Raw genomic sequence first — 14198 nt, 5'->3', positions numbered from 1 at the left:
TGTGGTACTTGATGCATTCTGATCAGACCTCCCAGCATTAATGAATTTGCCCTTCGTGGTGGCTGTGAGGTCCAGCAGACCAACACGTCGTTTTGCAAGAGTAAGGCTGTGCAATGAGATGATGGCTGTTGAGGTGGGCAGTGCCAGAGCCTTGTCCAGAGCTGGGACATCAGAGTGGAGAATCAGATGCAGGGTGAACTTGGTAAGATCAAGCCAAGCCAAACCTCTCCATGAAGTAAAAGGTTTTTCCCAGTTTCTGAACAAAATGGAAACATTTGTTTGCAAGTGAAATTCTGTGTGAAATGGAGGTCTGATAAAATGTTATTTGGGGTCAATCAAAACTTTCTGCTGTTATGAAATCAGAGCGTTCTGGTCCAAGTTTGTCCTTTGAAAACGTGTTGATGTGCTTTTGTGTGAGAATAACGACAATGAATTGCATGTGGGAAAAATTATTTCCAAACAAAAACTGAAAATATTCCATGCCAGAAATGTTCACATGGGCTACTTCAACCTTTTGGGAATGCTTTGTTTTGGGACAAGAAGTTCTGGAAACAAAATACTGCCAGAGATGACAATTTATTTTTTCAAAGCACTGTGAATAAGAGAAAAAGGGCACTCCTCACTGAGAAGAAAATTCATTGCAAAAAAAGATTTTGCCTGTAACTTGCTCAGCTTAAGCAACAGGATCTGAACATTAGGACATGACTTCCAGGTGGCATCAACTGCTGCTAAGGGGGCACTGGACTCTGGTCCTTACTGTTAGTTAACAAACAAAACGAGCATTTGCTGTTGAACTCAAGAACCACTGACGGATCAATATTATTTTTGTATCTTGATGGAGAAAACTCCAGACTCTGAGCTTGAGTCTATCTCATTATAAGCCTCTAGGCATTCTGGCAGTTGAGTACAGATACCGTAAGTGATTTGTGGATTCTATTTTAATTGGCTGCTATAGAGTATAGAGAAGTAGATCTCTGTTTGCTGTGGGCAGCTTTCTTTGCTTTCAAGGATCATTTCAATGCACAAATTCTGCCTGTGAAATAGCATGCTGTGGTTTGCAAAAGGTGTATTTCCCTCTTCCTGGACACAATGATATTTATTCTTTTTCGATTTACTGTCTAGAGGAAAGTGGTGAAGCATTATCTGTGGCAGCGCGACCTACAGATACACCATCAGATTAAGATAAATTTCCTAATTTAAGAATTATTTTGATGGGTGGGAAAGGGCAGCTCAGTTTTGTCACCTCTGCCAGCAGCCCCCCGGCATGCATGACTGCACTCATTGTGGAGGCCATTACCCTCAGCCATTACTGCCGGCAGAGCAGCTGCAGCAGCCGAGAGACCCCCCCCATGCTCACACTGCCAGGGCATTTTAATTGCAGCCCACAGTATAAAGTCTTCATTAACTTCCCCCCGAGCCCTGCCTCCTCCACCATAAGATCAGCGGCTCGTCACTCTGACCGGCAGAGCAGCGAGGAACATCTGCAGTTCAAACATGATGCATATGCAACAGCGGTCTGAGGATTAAAGGTCAACAGGCTCCTCCGACACCCAGCACCCCCTCTCCCGTGCCGGGAGTCTGGTGTCTTTTACATCCCATTGTTGGAAACTCTATACTTCCTGCCAGGCCTTCTGCCCACTCGCTTGGCCCAGTGGCTGCACAGCCCGTTACCAAGCAGACCTTCCCTCAGCTCCCCATTGAACAGCCAAGGGAGAGGATGGCTACAACAGCTGCAGTGCTGGCTGGCTTGTGACAAATGGTCCTGTCACTCTTCTTATTGATTAGTGATGTTATGACATTTCCCTTCAAAAACACAGATGTGACACGGGCAGCGACAGGAGCACCGCTCTGGGAGGCGCATAATGTTTGCTGCTGTTTCCATTTTCCTATCTGCATCTGTTCATATCTGTGGTGATGACTGTTTCATGTACGGTTTTATCAAGAAGCAGTGAGCAAGTGAAAGTTTTGCTTGGGTTTAAAGCAAATATGTCTTGTCACACTGAGGGGCTGAGCACGCACAGGACAAGCCTGGTTCTTCCCTCATGTTCCATCCAGTGTTCAGGGAGATGACTGGGGATTCAGTCAGGACAGGGCTTGTAAAAGGGTGTGTGCTGACTCCATACATGATTTCAGCTACCACTTGGCATGTCCTTTGGTCAATTTTTGTCTCAGGATGCATTATGGAAAAAATATAATAATGCTCACAAAGTCAGGGGGTATGTCTGCCCCTCCTGGGCTGTCCCAGGAGCACTGGGTCCTCACACACCTCCCTGCTTCCCTCCATGCTGAGACAGGTGTAAGCCACCAAGCCCTCCAGAGGGACAAATGGAGCTGTTGGTGGTGTGAAAAGCCTGAGGGCACGTCAGCACTCACCTTAAAGGCCGAATCAGAGCCTATCCATTTCTAAGGGGTTATTCAGATGAATGTGTTTCACAGCACCTTAGGAAAGCCACTCATGTCCCCTGGGATCCTCCAAAGGGGATGTCTGACCAACAGCAGAGGCGCTCCCATGCTGGCTCCTCCACCAGAAGTCATTTTCTATAGAATCGAGAAACCTGATTGAATATCATCAAGTTGAAGAGGTTTGGAAAGGGTTGGTAAGAAAGGAGAGTACCAGGACTATCTTTGACTTGCCCAGGCCTTGAGAGGAGGGCCTCTGACAGGGAGATCTTGCTTCTCTGATTGCACCAAAGAGAAATCCCAGCTGGTACAGCAAGAAGAAATGCTTTCCTCAATACAGAGCTAAGCTCATTGTGTCAGGTATTTTACTGTCCAAAAGGCAAGGTTAGGAGGATCTCTCTATTTTCCCTGGCATGAAGGAGAGCACGATTTTTTTTCCCCCAAGCATACAAAATATGGCAGGTTAATCCTAAAATGACTTAAAAACTTTCTTATTAGTCTGAAATATTTAATCCAACTTTCAGTGAATGCTTCACAGTGTTTCACAGAGAAGCTATTTAGAGGAAAAGTGCTTACCTTCCAGTCCAAAAGATTGCTCTTTGGAGGCTGAATAATTGCATGTTGCATGATCTACATTATGATTGCTGGAAATTCATGATAAACTGTCTCTACACATGGCAGTTAATGAGCTTGTTGTTAAATTTAAGGGATCTCTATATCTTCTGAGTCAGAAAAAGCAATGCTGGACTCTCCAATGCATTTCTTCTATTGACCAAAGCTCTTACAGTGCTAATACAGTTGAAATTATCTAAGCTAGAAGCCTGATTTACATGAACTTGAAGCAAAACATACTAGCACGACTGCATAGACATTACTGTACAGAGTATACTGGTAATGAGGAGCACATTTGGGACTGTCTCTTGTACAGCTTTCAGCATATTTCATAACAACAAAAAAAAGAGATCTAGTCTAAAAGGAAAAAAGAAAAATATAACAAAAACCTGTTTTTGATGCCCCAGGCAACATGATGTAGATTAATATGAGCTAAATGGAATGTGACCAATTTGTAAAGCATTTGGTTTGTATCTTGAGAAATTGAAGACAAGATCATTTTTCCTTGCAATCACAGTAAGCCTTAGGCTACAAGCTCTTGGAGTCTCTACAATCGCCATAGGCTTCCTCTTTTAATATACTGGTGTATCCTAGAATATGTCTTTCTTAGAATTGTCATACTCCAATGATGTGATAGATTTGCCAGTATGATACTCCTGTTGCCTTCCCTTGGGAGAAGCCTCATTATTCATAATATGTGCTTATAGTTTCTGAGAATTTCATCAACTTTTGTGTAATATTTTGCCCGCAACTGTTTATTTATGCAAGAAGAGTGTTGCAGTAATCTGTATCCTCTAGTGTATGTGGGGATTATATAGCAAGAAAATGTGGTTATTTTCTGCCAGAGGTTCTTCTGAAGCAGATTGTTTCAGACTGGCAAACAGTAAAACGTGGGTTGCTCTGAGTTTATACTAAGAGGAAAAATACAGAATAATGTGGATTTCATCATTTTATTAATGATAAAAAAAAAACTGTGTTTGACACTTAGAGGTGAAAACTTTTATGTACTTTACAAAGCAGGCTGTAAAACTGTATTCCCAAATAGTATAATAGCTACTCCAGAGAGAGAGCTAGCAGGAGGCACAGAATAACTCCATATCAAGCTTTAAATGCAGTGCAGAAACTCCAAACCCACAGAGCAGGCTGGACTTCCTTTCATATTCATCTCCTTTATCACATCACAACCCCACCTTCCCATGCTAGCAAACAGCTTGGAAACCATCTCAAACTCAGCTCAAAGTTTCCATCCCTTTCTTTGCAGCTGTAATTCAGGAAAAGGTTTTTGTTTTTCACATAACCTAAAGAGAGTGTCCCAAAGGCACAAGTCCAGCAACTAACTTGAATATGACCTTCAGTCTTACATGCTAAAAGAAAAAAACATACCTACGATGTGTTTGGCAGCCTTCCACCTAGGTGTGCGGGCAATATCATTCAGGAACATTTGGTAGCTATAATATCAAGATGTTCTGTAATTGTTAAGCTCATTCTTTGAATAGTGGAGAAGCAGGGACAAATGGAGGTCGCTTCCCACTTATTTATTTAAGAATCACGACGCAAGGACTGAGGGAATGGCCAATGACTCCTTATTCAGATCTGGACGTAAAAGTGGAAGGGAGGGCTCCACACTGTTTGCTGTTCACTATTTCACTGTTCCCTACCATTGCCACTTTCTGTCCTGTGCAGATGGTAATATGGTGAGAACTCTCACAAGCTTACCAAGCCAGATCTAGCCTCTTTTGTAATACTGGAGTATCTGTGGCTTACAGATCAGATAGAAAACAGATCAGACTGCTGAAGACCACCTAGTCCAACCTCCTGCTCAAAGTCAGGGCCTTGTCCAGGTGGATTTTGAACATCTATCAAGCAGAAAGATTTAAATACACAGGTCTGTATATAATGTTTTTGCTATTTATTGTGTTTTTGTTCATTTATTCTAGCCTCTCCCACCCAACATAGCCATTCAACCCTTCATTTTCAAGACACTGTCCTCTTTCCACCCGCCCCACTTCAGGACACAGCCTCCAGCTCCTCAGGGCAGCAGGCCTACCCTAGGCAAAATCAGCATGATGATGACAGTGGACTGCTCTCCATTGATCAGGCAGGAATTTTCTTTTCCCTCCTGCTCTCCAGCCAGAGATAATTGCGAAACTGATGGGTTATCACTCCTCTAAGTTCAGCAGCAAAACCTCACAGCCTGTAAGAATAATTCAGCCACAATTAGCACTGGTGTGAAGCCAGGGCCTCCCACAGATAGGTCTGTCTGGTCCAGTGCAGAAGCTGCAATCTTTTTAATGATGGGAGGTTCGACTAAATTAAAGTTGACCCTCAGGCTTCTGGTGGCTAAATTCCAGCAGTAACCTTCCCTCCTATCCATTCCTCTGGAAAAAAAATCCCACCAACAATAAATACAAGTGAGAGGGGGAGGAAATCTCTCTGTTGTTAACCTTTACAGGACAGTGGATATGTCCAAATCAGACAAAAAACATGATGTCTCCTGCTGAAGTGCCATAAATAGTGCTATCTCCCAGTGTGATCTTTGAGAGAATCTGTTTTGGGGAAAGAACAGAAGAGGAGTCCTAAAAACAGTGCATGAAAAATGATGAAAGTTACTTTGAAGTGAGTCCGAGAGCTGCAGTGCTTTCAGCAACTTCCCCTGGAAGCCCTTGAAATTCTATCTGCAATAAAAGGTACCAAAAGAAAACAGCTGGCAGGAGCTGTTAAAGTGGAAACAATATGCAGTTCAGAAGAGATAAACAGGGTGGGCACAGAGCAGAGTGAAAAAGAAGGTACAGATCTGTTATGTGATGGGAACAGCATCAACTGTCCTGGGCTGAGACTGCCTGACCAAGGCTGGGAGAAAACAGATTTAGCACTTGATTTTCAGAGAAATGTGAGTTTTGCTTTGGCTTAAGGGACTATTTTGGACTAACTTGTCAAATCCCCTGATTCTTCACTGAAGAGGAAGCCTTGGCTCGCATAGAGGGGATAAGCATGTAGAGGTGCTAGGCTGAATTACCAAAGCAGAAGCCTTCTGTGCTGTTTCTCTGGAACCTGAGTCAACAGCAGCTGGACTGAGTGCCACTTCCCACTTTTAGAGCAGTGAGGCACTCTCTGGCTAGCTGGGCAGTAATGCTCTGCTGCTCAACAGAATGGGCCCTTGTGCAGCCCTGGGCAATGTCAAAACTGACCAAAACCACAACTTTTGCTGTCACTGAAGTAATACAGACTAGTGAAAAAACTAGTGAAGGATTAACATTGGAATCAGAGTAGAATGCCTCTCTTTCGGCAATTCAAAGGAAGGTGTTGGTAACAGAGCGTGCATGGACCACAACCTGGTCTGATTGTAAATCACAGATGTTGCCTTAATTTCCAAATAAGTTCTGTAGATCCCCACAGAAGGAACTGAGAGCAGAATATGCTCTCATGAGAATGGTGAGGAATCCAAATGCAGAGACATCTCTGAAAGAATCTCCCATGCTCTGATCTGCTCTTGACTCTGCCCACACTATTACTGATGGAAAAGCTCTGCATAGAGACCTCTGCTCATGAGGGAATGGATATTAATTGAAACTCATGCCCCATCTTTACAGATCCACTTCAGCTCTAAAGCACTTGTAGGGGAAAATGTTAATTCAGAACTGTGGTGGGAATGGGGGGAGCTCAGATGCTCTTTACATCTATTTTAGTTCTGATTTATACAATTCTCTTTCTGCTTACCTCCACAGAGGCACTTTCATACAGTTATTTGTGAAATGGCCTGGGATACAACCATTAGACTATTTCAGTGTTACAGAAGAAGCAAAACTTCACCTCAAATAGCTCCACTGATTTTCCAGGCAAGTGAATTTGCAAGCAGCGTTAACAGACAGAGAACTGGTCGAAAGTAAAAAAGTTGTGAGAAGTTTCATATCATGTCACTGTGCATATGATGCCGTTGTACAAACAGCACGTGGCACTGTGTTCCTACAGTATCCTAGGTAAGTCAGCTTGGGCAGAGCTATGCTGAAAGGAGGAAAAAAGTAGCCAAAATTTATGTTTTCTATGTACATGTTAAATCACCTTCATTTGGCAAGGATCTGTCACCTTGCTAAAGGATGAAGGCTAACCCACAAGTAAGTAGATAATTGCATCTGTGTATTAAATAGCATTTTCCCCTGTGGGCAACCCATTTGCCTTCAGAAAGGTTCCACATTCTCAAAATGTTTTGGTGGCCTAAATACTTTTGAGGACCCAGATCTAAAATGGCTCTTCAGAAAAAGACTTAGATGTTTGTAGTCTGTAGCTGTAAGTGCTTTTGTACATCTAAGGTTGCAAAATTGTTTCCCTCTCACACGAGCTTTACCTTAAATTGCACAAGATTTACTTCCCTATAAAATCAATGGCCATTCCTCAGCTTTCTATGGTATTTTTCAATTGGGTACTATAGAAGAGAAATTCAATCTATCTGATCCGTATTTGCAGATACTCTTAAAATTGGCATATAAGGAATGGAAATTGGGATGGATAAAAGTTAAGTGCTAAATAGGTCAAAAAGTCAAGGGACTAGAGATGCCACCAGCAGTAGAAAGGTGATTCCAATAAATTCTTCACATTTCTTAGATTTTAACTGAACAACTAGCAAGAACATATTTGCTACCTGCATGCAGGCAGCCAGCAATTGACCTGTACACTGAAAATAAAGATTCTCTATTCATCATGAACTTACAGCCTTGACAAAGGAACGGCATATATTTTTTTATTGTTTGTATAAATATTTAATATTAAAAATGTTTAAGACGTGCACCAGGTCATATAACACCACGAAAATGTCTGTGAGTTAAATAGGTCAGGTCTTAATTTCTTTTCACACTTCTAGACTATTAGTTCAGATTTTCTTTGGTACAAGTGCAAATTGGATTTGTGTTCATGTTAAATGTTCATGTTCCAAGAAAACTGAACATGCCTCTGTTTCTGTGTTATAGGAACACATAAATTATTTGTATTTACAGTAATGCACAGGAATCCTAAACTAGAAACCTGCAGTAGAAAGAGGTGAACAAAATGGTCTTCTTCAACTCACACTTCAATTTTGTTTTACTGAGAAGTTTTGTATTTCTGCTAATATTTTTCCACCACAGTCCAAACCAAAGTGAATGTGATTTTTAAGAGGATCCAACAATACTACACTCTAGTACACTCCATCCCTTCTCCCTGCCCAGAGCAATCTGGTCTGTACCAGAGCTGACCTTCACAGCCACTGCTGATGCAAAGCCTGCTGCCTTTGAGATCAGGATGCACATTAGATTTTCCTTCCTCATGAACAGGATCAGTACTCCATGTGAGGAAATGAACAGCTAGTTCCAATGTGTGATTTTTTTGCTTGTCATTTGTCCACATACATTTTCAACTGACCAAACATTGTCATAACTTGAGCCTGCAAGCACTTCTTTGGGACTGCAGAAATGAAATCAGTGAGTTTTGTGTTCTCAGGATATTCTCAACATCATTTGAGATGCAGCCTTGTCTTTGATCTTCCTGATGTTTTACTCAGGACTCAGTAACTACTGAAGGTACGGTTACTGAAAACCACAGACACTCCATGATGCCTCTTGGAGTTCATTACGTCCTGCCAGTGCAGTGACAGCTGTTTTTTTCCATCCATTACCATGAAGGTGACCGCCAGGATGGGAGCGCCCAGCTCCGCCAAGCGCTCATAGCTGCTGCCTGCACAGCTCCCACCAGCCTGAGCATGGGCAACAGAGCCAATGCTGCACCAAAATCCTTGCTTTCCTCCCCACAAACAAATTTCATTTGATGAAATAATGCAGGCAACAACTGCCAAAGCTCAAGCCACCCTGGGAACAGCTGAGTGCATGCAAAATGACAGACACAAAGCACCTAACCTTTGTTAATGCAACATGTTGCCCTTTAAATCCTTGTTAGAGTCTTCACTCCTGAAGCAGCCTCAAATGTGTTCTCTGGCAAGTAGTAGCCTCTGCCTGCAGAATCTCTGCCTAATTGCATTTTGGCAGAGCAGAGTGGGAAGAAAGGAGAGAAAAGGAACTAGATAACTCCATGGTTTAAATCTGTCATGGGCTGAAAAGTGGAGGGAAGTGGAGTCCTTCCTCCTTTGCTAAGCTGCCTTTTGTAGGATGTGACTTGCTGCAGTCTAGGCAAGTATCCAGGCATTAGGAGGCATTAAGGTTTTGGTTAGCTGCTCACAAATGCACACGTTCACTGATGATGGCTAATGTGACTATCATTATCCCCTAGATATACTTGGTTTGCTTTCATGCATAGGCTGTTTGTTGATACGTGTAAATTGAGGAGAGGCAGAAAAGCCTTGCAGGACACAAGGACTTTTTGCTGACTGGTCTTAAGCACTTTCCACCAGCTGAGCATTTGCATGAATGTCCTTGGCCACTTCCAGCTTTTCTCTATCTCTATACTTTAAGTTCTTTCAACTCAAGAAGACAAACACAACAATGAAACAGCATGCAGAGTATTCCACTATACAACTCACGACAAAAGATACGTTTGCATGGCTGACCTCCCAGTTATACCTATCTTTTGCTTTTCTTTATGCCTTATCCCAAAAAGCATGCCCTGTCCCCCGTGATAGGCTAAAGCAGCTGGGAAAGATGACAGTCCTCCTAACCTACATGCCAGCTTAAGGAAAGGCACAGCTACTTTTAGGAGGCTACAGCACTGCTGCTGTTCCAAGGGGAGACTATGGGAGTCTACCTTGCGTGAGAAAAGTGCCTGGGGTCTGTCCTGAATCAATGCAGTGGGTATTGCTTAAAAGAAATCCTAAATATTGCAGGAAAATATGGGTTGATGATCATTTGTGCAGGAGTGATAAAAAAAAATCATATTGTTTGGTCTCTGTGACTAGGCAATGCATGCAGATGAGTCTGCAACCTGGTTTCAAAAACAGTGAACATCCACCGATTCTTTTTAAATCAGTGGGAGCTCACTCAAAAAACAAAGATAAAACATAAAGCGTAAAGCTAGCTTTATTTTTCACAATTTCCTGTACACTGACCCTGCTAAATTAGATCCAGTGAATCACAGCTGCATCAAGAGTACCCTCACAAGGATGAACAGTGTATAAAGGCATCCAGCTCAGCATTAGTGTGGCTGTGGTTCCTGCAGCAGTGCAATGCTCTGCCACAGAGCCTCAGAGTTTGCCAAGGAGAGAAGGAAGGGTGAGTGCAGTCCTGAGGAGGGAAGATGGATTGTCTTTGATTTGATCCATCCTTTGTTCATCTCCGTGGCACTGCAGCCTTTGCCATACAAGTCATAAAATTTGCTACCAGCAGCTATTTTGACAGTGACATAACAAAGCTCAGAGGGAATGAAGAAACACGTCCAGAAGTGTCAAAACAACACAGCACATTGTGTTCATACCAACATGATAACATGATGGTTTATCAGCAGTTATACCACTATTTTAAAAACAACAAAATGGATGTTTTTTTCTTTTTTTTTTTTTTTAGGATCAGGTCTCTTTTCCTTATGCACAGTATCTTCACAAACCTTGAGAAACAGCCCTTATTGCTAAGCTAAGAAAGAATGACTTCCTTGGAAGTGAGTGTGATTGCTGTGAAATCCTCTGGCAGGCTTGCAGGCAAGAAAAAAAAATCTAGTATTAAAGTAGTCCAGAAAGACATGACTGAAATCATGGTTTAAATTTACAATTTTTCATCTGGTAACATTCTTCCATACTGTTTTAAGGGCTCTGGTACTTTTCCTGCAGTCTAAAATTAACCTTCACCTCATATGAACTGAGGAAATTTCATAACTATGTCAGTATGTAACACTGCCTTCTTGGTCACGGGTACTAATGGTAATAATTTCAAATATATTTCAATTTGCCTTGAAAAGAAATGTAACAGAAGCTGAACAAACATTAAATGAAATAGTAATAAATATATATAAATAAGTGTACATAAAACAGTAGCCAGAACTCTGTGATAGCGGCATATAGATCTGTCAGGCACTTCAGTCGTACGCTGTAAGGAACGGGCCCTCAGAGCAAAAGGCCATCAGCTGCTATGCCTGACCTTGGTGTGAAAAAGGAGAGGGATTAAAGGCGCTGTGAACTGAAGTGATCTGCCCAAGGCATGCTGTCAGGAGCTGAAGGAGTTGCAGATAAACCACAGGACTCTGGAGTTCCTGACTGGCAACCCAATGTAACCCAGAGTAAACCCAATGAAAGATGCAGTAGTTTGAGCCCAGGCACTATCGAATCCAGCCTGGTTCACTCCAAGGAGTGAGGTCCATTTTGCCTCTCTCGAAGGGGAGCCGGGGCCAGGACACACCATAGCCTTCATGGAAGAGTTTTCTGAATGCTATGGACAGCAGTGGGCATTTGCTCAGGCTGCAGGTGAGTGCCAAGTGAGGCTGATCAACAAAATGATGCCCAAAATAATTTACCTGATGCAATGTACTGGGGTGAGAGAGCATAGTGGGGTGCCTGTTGTGTTTCAGTAGTGGATTTCAAAGTCTGTTTTCTCCTTACCTTCAGCAACCACAAAATTAACTGTGAAAGAGAATACCATTTTTTTCAGAATGCTGAACCACCTTATTCAGATGCCTTTGAAAAAAAATGTGTTTTTATGGGATGGAGAGGCTAGGGAAGCCTTGGGATCCTGAGCTGGGCAGAATGTACTCAGTAAGCACAGAGAGTACACTTCAAGGAATGGTATTTTTAAGGTTCTATATTGCAGTCCAGATAACTAGCATAAGAGGATGGAGCTTGTTTTATCTTGTTTCTTTGGTGTATTTTTTTAATTAGCACTTATATCTGCTCATTTTTATACACATGGCAGGGCAGCCTGATGGGGGAGGTAGAAGGCTTTCAGAGCATCTGTCCTATAAACTCACTGGAAATTATCCAGTCTTTTTTTGCCCAATTATTTGACCAGCCAAATGTTGACACTTAAGGAAGGCATGAAATTGGCTGCAGGGCGTGCTTAACCTTTTCAAACCAAGGCTCCAAAATGGATTTTTCAAGCCAAATACCCAAGTTTTATTAAGAGAGATGTACAGCAATTCAGGTCTATGTATGTGGCCACTTAGGCTGCTCAACAGTGGTTTCCAAAGGGAGGGTCAATTAGTACTAATTGCACAGAGTTCACTGGTATGTACATGGGCATGTAGTATGGGACTGTGCCTCCTCCTTAGACCATGTCACACACGCTGTAGTCCCATCCAGCAGCTGTGAGGTGACTTGAAGATGAAAAGTTAACATCCCATATCCAATCCCCAGAGTCATCTGAGCTCATTCCCCAGATGACAGTATAAATCCTAGTAACAGCTAACAAGGAGGTAGGCAGGTACCCCAGAGTTTTCTGGCTGCCCCAGAGAAGAGCTGCAGTGATGTGATATCTCGCAGGTCTTCTGGGATGTGATATGGTACAAAACAGCCTGCATCCAGCTCTGCATGACCTTTGGACCACGTGGAAGGCCTGCCTCCACCTATGCTGTCTGAAGCATTTAATCTCTCTTTGGTTCACCAAGAGTGTCTCCCATTAGCTGATGATGGGAAGTGAGCCTGCAGCTCACTGTCATATGCCTCTGTAAAATTACAGAATTGTTACAGTTGGAAAAGACCACTAAAATCATCCAGTCCATCAACCCATCCCCACCATGCCCACTGACCATGTCCCTCAGTGCCGTATCTGTCCTTGAGCAGCCCCAGGGAGGATGACCACACCACCTCTGTGGGCAGCCCGGTCAAAAGCCTCACCACCCTTACTGAGAAGACATTTTTCCTTCTTTTTTTCTGTTGCACCTTTACAAGCAGACACCAGCAGCTGGGCTCTCTGAAAGACTAAAACTGAGGAAGGTAACAGTGACAGTAACCAACTTGACATTTTCTTTTCCTTGTTTCCTACTATTACAGACAGAAATTAAATTATTTTGAGAAAAGTTTTCCCTTAGAAGACATCCTAATATGGAGTGCTTAAAACCACAACTCAAAATACGTATTTTCACAGATCTCATGTGTATTATAAAGAAAAGCCAAATTATGGCAATCCCTTTGCACAAAAAATATTTACAATTGCTATCAAGGAAAGTTCTGATGCAGTATTGATGTTGTCATTAGCAGAACCAAATGCACTTTGTCCTGCATATAACTCACTAAGGAGCTATGGGAAAAAGCAGAAGCAAAGACAAGTTGTATTTTTTTCTGGAAGAAAGACAGCATACACTGAAGAGTCCAAAATTTTGCCTGGAGAAGACACATGGAAAGTAATGCGCACTGATTTACGCTCTTCAGCCTGGAAAGAGTAGATATGGGGTGTGATGGCAAAGGGGACTTTCTCTGGTGACAATGATTCTTTTCTGCAGAGCTCATCAGGTAAAACTTAAGCAGCACTGTGCTCTCACCGGCAATGGAGTAGCTCCACCACCTGGGGTATGTTGGAATTGCCTTTCTTTCTCTGGTACACTGAATTTATATACCTCTGTGGTTTTATTTTGCTTTGTTTCATTGGTTTTGTTTTGTTTTGGGTTGTTTTTTTGCTTTGTTTTGTTTTTTGGTGGGGATGGTAAGGGGCTGGAGGGTTGGGGTTGTTTGGTTATGGGGTTTTTGATTCTTTGTTTTGTTTCTTTGTTTCTTGGTTTCTGTTTGTTTTATAGCTGCTGCCACGTATTTGAAAAAAAAAGAAAAAACAACAGTAATTACGAGATAAAGCTGTAAAAGCATGTAAATGGTAACACAAAGCGGGTCCTTCTGGCCCTGAACTTTTGCCTCTGAACCAAGAGGAATCTTTGCTTTACAAGCATCCCGTTGTACTGTGTTGTGTTACAGCCTTTCAAAACCTATAGAAGTCGCTGTCCCAAGAGGTAACAGTGAAGCGGAAGAGAGGAGCCAGCTAATTAGGTTTTTTTTCTGATACATACTGTATTCATGTACTTCCATTAAATACGTGAGTATGAAAAAAAAAAAAAAAAAAAAAAAAAAGCAGATTTGGAGCAGAACAGCCTAAGGCTTTGGTGAAAGAATAAATAAAGCCAGTGTCTTTACATCTATCTCTCATTTTTATTGTTGAGAGCCTCAGCCCAGTTCTTTACACCCTGGTGTCCAGTAAAAATGCAGCTTGGAAGCATAAATTTCAAGCAGTGGGAAATTCAACCCAGCAGAAATCAGCCTGGCAACAGAAGAGGATAATCAAAACCAAGCCTTGCCCCACTGC

The 14198-nt window shown here is 42.3% G+C and overlaps 2 long non-coding RNA genes across 3 annotated transcripts in view; one reads left to right on the top strand and one right to left on the bottom strand.

Moving 5' to 3' along the window:
• LOC128085768 (uncharacterized) overlaps positions 1-14198 on the bottom strand; it is a 195143-nt gene that overhangs the window by 77337 nt on the left and 103608 nt on the right. The window lies entirely within an intron of this gene.
• LOC128085766 (uncharacterized) lies at positions 11118-14011 on the top strand. Its single transcript, XR_008209080.1, has 3 exons — positions 11118-11380; positions 13351-13417; positions 13642-14011. It is a non-coding gene; the product is annotated as an uncharacterized LOC128085766 (long non-coding RNA).

This window comes from Tympanuchus pallidicinctus, unplaced genomic scaffold, assembly GCF_026119805.1.
Source record: "Tympanuchus pallidicinctus isolate F22 unplaced genomic scaffold, pur_lepc_1.0 scaffold3, whole genome shotgun sequence".
Classification (NCBI taxonomy): Eukaryota; Metazoa; Chordata; class Aves; order Galliformes; family Phasianidae; genus Tympanuchus; species Tympanuchus pallidicinctus.
The sequence above is the reverse complement of the archived record's forward strand: the minus strand, read 5'-3'. Positions and strand labels throughout refer to the sequence as shown.